The sequence below is a fragment of the Pristiophorus japonicus genome, unplaced genomic scaffold, assembly GCF_044704955.1.
Source record: "Pristiophorus japonicus isolate sPriJap1 unplaced genomic scaffold, sPriJap1.hap1 HAP1_SCAFFOLD_35, whole genome shotgun sequence".
Classification (NCBI taxonomy): Eukaryota; Metazoa; Chordata; class Chondrichthyes; family Pristiophoridae; genus Pristiophorus; species Pristiophorus japonicus.
In genome coordinates, this window is record NW_027253324.1 from 8,884,627 (window position 1) to 8,895,976 (window position 11,350).

Genomic DNA, 11,350 nt, shown 5'->3' on the forward strand with positions numbered 1-11,350 from the left:
ATACCTCCACGACCAAGTTTTTAGGTGGCGGTCGGATGAGAGTGCTGTGCCTGGTGAGGTGACCAGGGTCAGGGACTTTCTCGATGGCAGAGGAGCGGGCTGGATGGCGCCAGACCCGCTGGCGCGGCGTCTGAATTCTGCCAAAGTCCGCCACGCGGCCGATGCCATTGAGTCGCTAAAAAAAGCTCTGGTCCCCGACTCTGTTTGGTGCATCGAGGAGGCTCAAGCATGTGGGGGGATCCCGTCCGAACTGACCCCCATCCGGATGGAATTCCTCATCGGTGCCAAACCCCGGAACCTCCCCCGGGGGCCGGCGCCTCACAACTTGAGTCGCCTCGGGGTAATCCCCTCCATGCCTTTCAGTTCCGCGCGGAGGGGTTTCCTGTACGGGCGGCTCCTGCACACTCTCAACTTTGCCATCATCGCCTGCCGTCCGGACACGCCATGGCGTACCATCTTGCCGAACGGAGGAGGCGGGGGTCCCCGATGAAGGGCACTCTACATGGGAGTCCTCTCAGTATTTATCGGGGATTTGGTCTGGAGGGTGGTGCACGGAGCAGTGCCGTGCAATAAGTTTTTAAGCAATTTCTGCGGTCTCGAAGAGTCCGTGTTCCATGTTTTTATGGAATGCACGAGGTTGCAGCCCCTGTTTCATTATTTAAAGGGGCTGCTCCTGAAATTCTGTCTGCACTTCAGTCCCACACTCCTGATCTTTGGGCACCCTGTGCGGAGGGGAGCGGGTAGGTTCGAGGGCCTCCTCGTAGGACTGATCGTGGGCATGGCCAAGGGTGCCATCAGCCGGTCCAGGCAGCAGGGGGTTGAGGGGATCGTTCAACCTGACTGCCTGCCTCTCTTCCGCGCGTACATCCTCGCCAGGGTGTCCTTGGAGATGGAGCATGCGGTGTCCACCAGTAGGCTCGAGGCCTTCCGCGAGAGGTGGGCACCGGATGGACTGGAGTGCATCGTCATGCCCGGCAACCAAATTTTAATTTGATTTTATGTTTTTAAGTTAATTTGATTTAATTGCCGGTGCTTTTAGAGTCCCCCTCCCCTTTTATAGGGGGCACTTGAACGGGAATCAGACTTAACAAAGTTTAATTAAAGATACAAATACAAGCAACACTTGAACATCTTTTCAGTATTGGTATTTATGGTGATTACAGCAATTATTAATCGTCTCACAGACCTCAATTATTTTTATGCGATGAATTGATCGAGGATTGAAACCAGGTTAGTGCGCCAGATCTTAACCCCTCGACCACCAGGGAACAGTTACGATACATGTCGATATACTTATATATATATTTAGATATGAACCTGAATATCAACGGCTACCTACCTAGACCTCGTAGTGCAACGGTAGTGTGTCTAACTTTGAGTGAGAGAAATTGTTCCACAGTGACACCCATATCATCTTTTGTTCACTTTTAAACACTAGAAACTGAGACAGGGGAATAAAGAGAGAAACCAAAGCACAGGGTTATAGACAAGAGGAAGAGAGAAGGGGTAAAATACTGTCCCCACCCAGAACGAATGCAGAAACCCCTCTGCTGCGCTCGGGGTGACAACCCACAGCCTGGATACACTAACGTCCCAACAGCTCATTGACTGTCGGAGTGGGACTGTGCGGTGCTTCAGAGGACAGCTCGAAAAAGCAAAGTCACTGATTCCGTCTCATGTGCTCCTCCAATCAAGAAGAGCAACACACTAAAAATGCTCCAATAATGATTACACCTTTTCTTCAGATTTGTTAAACAGTTGGCTCGTTGGTTAAAGGGTATGATTTTTATTTCGGGGTTGATACTTGAAATTTGCGGGAGGTCCCGCGTTCAAATCCTGGACGAGCCCTCAATTTACCCAGTATTTTGAAATTGCATCGAAATTTTGCAAAGAAGGTCTTGCATTTCTTCAACACTTTTCAGGAACTCATGACGCCCCAAAGCGCTTTATAGCCGTTGAGTTTTGTTTGAAGTGTTGAAGTGTTGTATTTTGGGAAAAGATGTGCCCAAATCACCCCACACGAACCGTAACTCTTTGCGAAGGAGTTCGGTGCAAATAATCAGGTGCCTCAGGGACTTGGACTTTCTGTGAATGAGTTTTGCTTGTAACTGCGTTCAAGATTGAAACAGTAACTTGGCTTCCATCTCACGGGAGCAGTGTGCAGCGGTTAGTGAGTAGGTGACCAGGTTGATGTGTTCCGCTTTCAATCTTTTAAATTTCACCAAACAAAGAAACGGTGAATCCAACTGTCCCTGTAAGCGACGGATTGAAGGGATCGCTGCTCCAAACAGAGCTGGAACACGCACAGTGCAGGAATAGGGTCCGCAACATTAAATGTCAAAGTTATTAAGCAGACAATAATTAAACATACACTTAACAGTACTTACAGTAAACCATGCGAATGTTAGCCGAAGAACTCAAACACGTTACAGTTCCCAGCTCGGTGTACAAATTGATCAAACATTAATCGGATTCTAAACTATCTGTTCCAAATGGCACATTTTATATATTTTCCTTACCCCTGCTACGTGACAATTTAAACTTTTAACAGTATTACCGAACACAAGTGCCCAACTTCTGGTGGAAGGTCATTAACCTGAAACGTTAACTCTTTTTCTCTCTCCACAGATGCTGCCTGACCTGCTCAGTGTTTCCAGCATTTACTCTTTTTATTCTCCAAACTTATAATCAGAATATCACTTCCCTTGTCATCTAACTACACTCCTTCCTGATATGCAGCCTTGTCCTACAAACCAGGCTCCTTTCGGATGATTCAGGCATTCATTGGAATTATAACTTCTTAATTATAACATTAATGTGAAGTATGTAACGATGTAATACTTGCCACCAGAGTGCGCGACTGTTGGAGTCCGAATGGTCACCTGCCCACATGAACAGGGCCAGTATAAAAGGTTGGCTGCCATATAGTTCAGGCACACTGCAGTTGTAATCAAGTAGACTAAAGTCACACTAAGTTTAGCTCGCAGTACTCAACCTCGGTGAGTTCTTCTATGCACAACAATTGGCGACGAGTAACAGAATTCGAATTTTCACGCAACCATGGCTGCTGTTGGAATATTAGAGAGATCCAAAGAGGATGATGATTGGGAAGCCTTCGTCGAGCAGCTTGACCTGTACTTTGTGGCCAACGAGCTGGAAGGAGACACTAACATGGCTGAGCACAGGGCGGTTCTCCTCACCATCTGTGGGCCTAAAATATAGAGCCTCATCAAAAATCTGCTCACACCGACAAAACCAAAGGAGAAGGAATATTCAGCGTTGTGCACACTGGTTTGGGGCTACCTAAAGCCGAAGGAGAATATCCTCATGGCCAGATATCGTTTTTACACGCACCATCGCTCCGGGGACCAGGACCTGGCGGATTATGTCACCGACCTGAGACACCTCGCGGGACTTTGCTATTTTGAGCTGCGTTGGGGCAAATACTGTGGGACTTTTACGTGCTGGGCATCAGCCACGAGGTCATTCTTCGAAAGCTGCTGGCTGCTGAAACCCGAGACCAGAGCAGGGCCATCGCGATCGCCCAGGCATGCATGGCCACGGACGATAACACCAAACAGATATCTTCTGAACATCGATTCTCATCGGCAAGTACTGTGCATATAATGATGTCGCTAGCAGGCCGAACTGCATATGGCAGGGACTATACGTCTCTGGCTGCAAGACCTGTGATGACTCATGGTCCGCCATCGGGGATCGATGTGACTCTATTCGCAACGTGTTGGTGCTGCGGGGATAATCATCGGGCCCATCAATATCGATTCAAGCACTACGTGTGCAAAGGCTGCACAACGGTGGGGTACCTCCAGTGACATACCACGTGGCAGAGGATGATCGATCCGGCACGGATCATGCAGCACAGGCAACTCAACCCGAGGAACAAGGACTCCCAGGTGCCGGTGGGGATGTTGCATTTTATCAGGGAGGCTTTGAGGGTGTGCCCGAAACGTTTCCTCTGCCCACATGGGGCTCGCTTACCGTGTCGGAGTTCTGAGTAGAGCGTTGGCTTCGAGAGTCTCGTGTTGGGCATGTGGACAATGTGGCCCGCCCAACGGAGCTGGTCGAGTGTGGTCAGTGCTTCAATGCTGGGGATGTTGGCCTGATCGAGAACACTGATGTTGGTGCGTCTGTCGTCCCAGGGGATTTGCAGGATCTTGCGTAGACAGCTCTGGTGGTATTTCTCCAGTGATTTGAGATGTCTGCTGTATATCGTCCATGTCTCGGATCTATACCGCGGGGCAGTTATCACCACCGCATTGCACACCATAAGCTTGGTGCCAGATTTGAGGTCCTGGTCTTCAAACACTCTCCTCCTCAGGTGATCGAAGGCTGTGCTGGTACACTGGAGGCGGTGTTGGACCTCGTCTTCGATATCTGCCCTTGCTGATAGTAGGTTCCCCAGGCGTGGAAAATGGTCCACGCTGTCGAAGGCCACACTTATAGCCTTCTTAAATATAGCACCCTTATTCTATTCTCTTGAAACAAGTTCCTGAATTCTCGGCTAGCTGTGTGGGTTAGAGCTGTGGTTTTATCCTGAGATAGATTCTATCATAGTGTTTCCGAAGTATAGTAGTTATCACATTCGCCTCACACACGAAACGTCCCCGGTCCGAAACCGGGCGGAAAGATCTCGAAAACTTGAAAATGGGCCGAATGGCTGACTCCTGTTCCTAACTCTTACGTTCTTCTGATTTCCTGACCTTTCACAGGAGAACAAACTCTCCTCTGAACATGCATGAGAAAGCGCCAGAAAATATTTCTGTCCGAGGTGCTTTCGCGTGTGAGGCGAACGTGTTAACCGTTCTACTGCGGTAATATCTCCACTTTCAGCACCAGATTACCAAAATTAAAACCAATGAGATCGGGATAAAAGTTCCTCACATGCTCAGGGCAAAATATCTGATTGATGGTCCACAAAAGAATGAACAAACTTCAGCACGAGGTCAGACGGAAATGTTAAGCGAGCATGTGGACTGCTGAATTGCACTTTTAAGGAGTTGGTGATGACAAAATAAATGGGTTCCGCTTCAAGATCAGAAAAGTCACAAGTGGGATTCGAACCCTCACCTTCAGAGAAAACTGCAATTTGAACACAGCACCTTAGACCGCTCGTCCATCCTGACTATGCAGTGTTTTGTGTGGCCACCTGCAGGTTGATTTTGAACTTTTGTGTCATGTCACATGAAATAAATAAGGGCAGCAGGCGTATCTCTGCCTGACACCGGGGAAACAGTGAGACAGACATTACAGCAAAGGTCTGGTTATTGTCAAACAGCAAATGAAATATTAATTCTGGAAGAAAAATATCAAAAAAAACACTGACCCGAACGTGATTTGAACACGCAACCTTCTAATTTGGAATCAAACACACTACCGTTGCACCATGAGACCAACACAGTGAGCTCGAGATGTTCGTCTATATAAAGGTTCTGCAATACAAGGGGCTTTAAAATCCCCGCCCATTCCCACCAGGTATCACAAACAGCGCTCACCGGACAGTCACCGAATGGTTTGCTCGAAAACTTTTCTCTTGCTTTCACGGGAAACCATCATTATTTAACCCATCACCTTCTTTTGCACAATCAAACAAATGCTAACTCAGGGACTTTCCATACTTCAATCATTTGGCCTGTGCTTTACATCTTAACTCGAAAGCCATATCCCATTTTACTCACTGTATTTTAGCTTTCTGGTTCAACGTCTTCAGGGATCTGGGGCAACTTTTATCAAATTTAGCAGCACGGGTTTTTCCTATCGTGCACACAAAATAAAATCATTCGTGAAGATAAAATCCCACCGTGCGTATTTTCAGATTCAATGCTGTCGGATTTCAAATAAAGTGAAAAATTTTACAGTGAAAAGATTTGCAAGTGTTACTTGTATTTGTGTCTTTAATTAAACTTTGTGGCGTCTGACTCCCGTTCATGCCACTGCTGAATAAGAAAGGAGGGTTTGACGTTGACCAGCTCATCCTTGATATTCAGTGCTTTCTCACCCTTTGATGGGCTGCAGTGCAGCGGATATCACGTTGGCCTCACACGCAAAAGGTCCCCGGTGGATCCGTTTTCTCTCAATCAAAGTTATCTATTTATTGAAGTGAAATAAAGAGCAATTAAGGAATAAGGGAGCCCTTTTACCAGGAGAATAAATAGCAAATGCTGGAAATCTCAGCAGGTCAGGCAGCATTTGCCAGGAGACTAAACACGGGATTAAACCAGGGACTTTTCCCGTATAAAGCAAACGTGAGAACCACTACACTACAGAAACCTCTGGTACAATAACCGCAACAGAGGGGAGGTGACCAGTGAGCTTCCTCTGTGCTGATCGGCATTCTGTGTCGGCTCACCTTGAACAACTTCTGTCCCACACTGAAAGTTCTCAATCCTTCTCCTCCGCTGCCCTTTACAGAAATGTCAGGGATCACCCAGCCACCGTGTTCACTTCCACATCCTCACAGTGGGGCCACAGAGGCTCCTACCTTTCAAACCGCGATCAGCGAACTCACCCAGTTTAAAAATTAAACCTGGAATACGTGCCCGGCAAAGGGCAGGAGAAGCCAGATAGTCTGTAAACTCGGTCTATCACAGAAAGTATTGGTATTCATGGTGGTTACAGCAATTATTAATCGTCTCACAGACCTCAATTATTTTTATGCGATGAATTGATTGAGGATTGAAACCAGGTTAGTCTGCCGAATCTTAACCGCTCGACAACCAGGGAACAGTTACAATACATGTCGATACATTTATACAAAGTTATATGTGAACCTGAATTTCAACGGCTACCTACCTAGACCTCGTGCTGCCCACGGTAGTGTGTCTAACTTTGAGTGAGATAAATTGTTCCACAGTGACACCCATTTCATCTTCTGTTCCCTTTTAAACACTAGAAACTGAGACAGGGGAATAAATAGAGAAATCAAAGCACTGGGTGAAAGACAAGAGGAAGAGAGAAGGGGAAAGATACTGTCCCCAACCAGAACGAATGCAGAAACCCCTCTGCTGCGCTCGGGGTGACAACCCACAGCCTGGATACACTAACGTCCCAACAGCTCATTGACTGTCGGAGTTGGACCGTGCGGTGCTTCAGAAGACAGGTCGAAAAAGCAAAGTCACTGATTCCATCTCATGTGCTCCTCCGATCAAGAATAGCAACACACTAAAAATGTTTCAATAATGGTTACACCTTATCTCCACGTTTATCGAGCAGTTGGCTCGTTGGTCTAGGGGTATGATTCTCGCTTCGGGGTTATTGCTTGAAATTTGCGAGAGGTCCCGCGTTCAAATCCCGGACGAATCCTCAGTTTACCCAAGAATTTTGAAATTGCATCAAACTTTTGCAAAGAAGGACTTGCATTTCTGCAATACCTTTCAGGAACTCATGACGCCCCAAAGCGCTTTGCATCCGTTGAGTTATGTTTGAAATGTTGTCGTGTGGGGAAAGATGTGCCCAAATCACCCCACACGAACCGCAACTCTTTGCGAGGGAGTTTGGTGCAAAAAAATCAGGTGCCTCAGGGACTTGGACTTTCTATGAATGAGTTCTGCTTCTACCTGCGTTCAAGCTTGCAACAGTAACTGTGCTTCCATCTCACGGGAGCAGCGTCTAGCGGTTAGTGAGTAGGTGACCAGGTTGATGTGCGCCGCTTTCAATCTTTTAAATTTCACCAAACAAAGGAACGGAGAATCCAACTGTCCCTGTAAACGACGGATTGAAGGGATCGGTGCTCCAAGCAGAGCTGGAACACACGCAGTGCAGGAATACGGTCCGTAACATTAAATGTCAGAGTTATTAAGCAGACAATAATTAAACATACACTTAATAGTACTTACACCCAAACCTTGCGAATGTTAGCCGAAGAACTCAAACACGTAACAGTTCCCAGCTCGGTGTCGAAATTGATCAAACATTAATCGGATTCTAAACTATCTGTTCCAAATGCCACATTTTATATCTTTTCCTTACCCCTGCTTCGTGACAATTGAAACTTTTAATAGTATTACCTAACACAACTGCCCAACTTCTGATGGAAGGTCATTAACCTGAAACGTTAACTCTGTTTCTCTCTCCACCGATGCTGCCTGGCCTGCTCAGTGTTTCCAGTATTTACTCTTTTTATTCTCCAAACTTATCATAAGAGTATCACTTCCCTTGTCATCTAACTACGCTCCTTCCTGTTATGTAGCCTTGTCCTACAAACCAGGCTCCTTTCTGATGATTCAGGCATTCATTGGAATTATAACTTCTTAACGATAACAATTATGTGAAGCATGTAACTATGTCATACTTGCCACCAGAGGGCGTGACTGTTGGAGTCCTAATGGTCACCTGCCCACACGTGCAGGGCCAGTATAAAAGGTTGGCTGCCATTTTGTTCAGGCACTCTGGAGTTGTAATAAAGAAGACGAAGATCACACTAAGTTTAGCTCACAGTATTCAGCCTCCTGGTATTCTACTTTTCACAACAATTGTGACGATTAACAGAATACAAACCTTCACACAACCATGGCTGCTGTTGGAATCTTAGAGAGATTCACAGAGAGTGAAATAAATGAGGGCAGCAGGCGGATCTCTGCCTGACACCGGGGAAACAGGGAGACAGACATTGGAGCAAAGGGATATGGATGGAGTCGGCAAAACTTGAGGCATCTGATTCAGGAGAGTCGCGGGGCCTGGAAATTTAGGAGTTTAATGACTTTGAAAGGAACATTTTTGTTTTGTGCCGTTTTGTTCAGAGAAATGTTTGTGAAAGGAATTTTTTGCAGGAAGGGATGCAGCATTTAATCTTCTGCCTTAACACTTCTTTCTGTGTGTCAGGATCACATTTCGTTTCAATGTTATTCTTCCAGAATTAATATTTCATTTGCTGTTTGACAATAACCAGACCCTTGCTCCAAGGTCTGTCTCACTCTTTCCCCGGTGTCAGGCAGAGATCCGCTTGCGGCCCTGATTTATTTCATGTGACAGGACACAAAAGTTCAAAATCAACCTGCAGGTGGCTACACACAGCTCTGATGGCCGAGTGGTCTAAGGTGATGTGCTCAGGTCACTATAGATAGTGTTAGAATCCTATTGCAGACATTTCTTATAATGAATCATTAGGCAGAACCCATTTGCTTTGTCACCACCAACTCCTTAAAAGTGCGATTCAGCAGTCCAGCTGCTCGCTTAACATTTCCGTCTGACCTGGTTCATTCTTTTGTAGAACGACAATTATTTATTTTGCCCTGAGCATGTGAGCAACTTTTCTCTCGATCTCATTGGGTTTAATATTGTTAATCTGGAGCTGAAAGTGGAGATGTTTCCGCAGTGCAACGGTTAACACCTTCTAGTTTTTTGAGTTCATGCTGAACTTTCTCCTTGAGTGCATATGGTACGGAACGGGGCTTGTAGTAAACCAATCTAGCGTCCTTCTGTACCCTGACACTCGCCTTGAAGCCTTGGATCGGACTGTCCGTTTCGCAGAACACCTTTGGTTACTTCTTGATAACCTCATCCGTTGATGAAAATTTCGCTTCCACACAGAAAATCTGACTACAATCCAGCTTTAGTGAGCTTAATCAATTTCTTCCTTGTAAGGCAGACTTATCTCTTTTCACTACTATTCGAGGCAAGTTCTGAAATTAATCTTTATATTTCACCGATCGGTACAGTGATATGACCAACCACAGGAATTTACTCTTCCGAGTACCCTCGCAGCTCTATCTTGGGTTCCTCCAGTTGGAAATCACGCAATTTGTCGCGGGACAGTGACTCAGGTATTCCAATCACGGATGCACCCGTGTCAATTTCCATTGGTATCTTGAATCCAGCAACATCTATGTGGATTTTGATGCTTTCCGAATCAATGTCCGTTAAACTCGTGCTCCTGATGATGTGTAACTCTAACATCTCCTCGTCCTGTTGTTGGTCTTCCATACTGTGTAGTCTCTTGGGATTTCGACTCAGAGCTTTGAACGCTAGACTCATAGCTTTAACAACACGTTCACCCTTCAGTCGGCATGCCTTCGTAAGATGCCCAGTCTTTCTGTCGAAGAAACACTCTGCCTTCACGTGTGGACAACTTTGAGCAATGTGTTGTCCCAGGCATCAACAGCATGACTTCGACGCTCTGTTAGAATTTCCAGTTTCTGAGGCTTTGGGCTCCCTTGTTATACCTTCAAATGCTCTGATAATGACTCCACGACACAATGTGTCGTTCTTTAACTGTAGTGACCTGAGTCCTTTATTGTTAACCTTTATTGGTGGCCTGCCTTTTATACTGGGCCAGGCATACCTGTGCAGGTAAGCTACAAGTCTCCCACTGCAGTGCCCTCTGGTGGCACACCTTGTAATAGTACAAGCAGTAACCATGTCGAACACATGACAGGTGTCACTGTGGAACCGTTTCTCTCACTCAAAGTTAGAAGCACTACCGTGGGCGCCACGTGGGCAAGGTAGGTAGCCATTGACATTCAGGTTCATATATAAATATATATAAATATATCGACATGCATCGTAACTGTTCGCTGGTGGTCGAGAGGTTAAGATCCGGTGCACTAACCTGGCTCGACATGAATCGTAACTGTTCCCTTGTGGTTGAGGGGTTAAGACCCGGCGCACGAACCTGGTTTCAATCCTCGATCAATTCATCGCAGAAAAATAATTGAGGTCTGTGAGACGATTAATAATTGCTGTAATCACCATGAATACCAATGCTTTCTGTGATAGACCGAGATTACAGAATATCTGGCTTCTCCTGCACTTTGCCGGGCACATGTTTGGGGTTTAATTTTGTAAACTGGGTGAGTTCGCTGATCGCGGGGAGACGGTAGGAGCCGATGTGGCCCCACTGTGAGGATCTGGAAATGAACACGGTGGCTGGGTGATCCGTGACATTTCTGTAAAGGGCAGCGGAGGAGAAGAATTGAGAACTTTCAGTGTGGGACAGAAGTTGTTTCAGGAGAGCCAACACATTCCCGATCATCACAGAGGGAGCTCACTGGTCAGCTCCTCGCTGTGGGGGCTGTTGTACAAGAGGTTTCTGTAGTGTAGTGGTTATCACGTTTGCTTTACACGCGAAAGGTCCCTGGTTCAATCCCAGGCAGAAACATTATGTTTAAACTTGCTGTGGATGAACAATCAGAGGCGAGTGTTGTCTCCCTGCAAATGCTGCCTGACCTGCTGAGATTTCCAGCATTTGCTGTTTTTATTTGCTATTTATTCTCCTGGCAATAGGGCTCCCTTATTCATTAATTGCTCTTTATTTCACCAATAAATAGATAACTTTGAGTGAGAGAAAACGGATCCACCGGGGACCTTTTGCGTGTGAGACCAACGTGATATCCGC

General features: G+C 46.3%; 1 non-coding gene across 1 annotated transcript; it reads left to right on the forward strand.

The window, feature by feature from the left end:
• The first annotated feature begins 11,040 nt into the window (after positions 1 to 11,040).
• trnav-uac (transfer RNA valine (anticodon UAC)) lies at positions 11,041 to 11,113 on the forward strand. Its single transcript has one exon. It is a non-coding gene; the product is annotated as a tRNA-Val (tRNA).
• Positions 11,114 to 11,350: the final 237 nt, after the last annotated feature.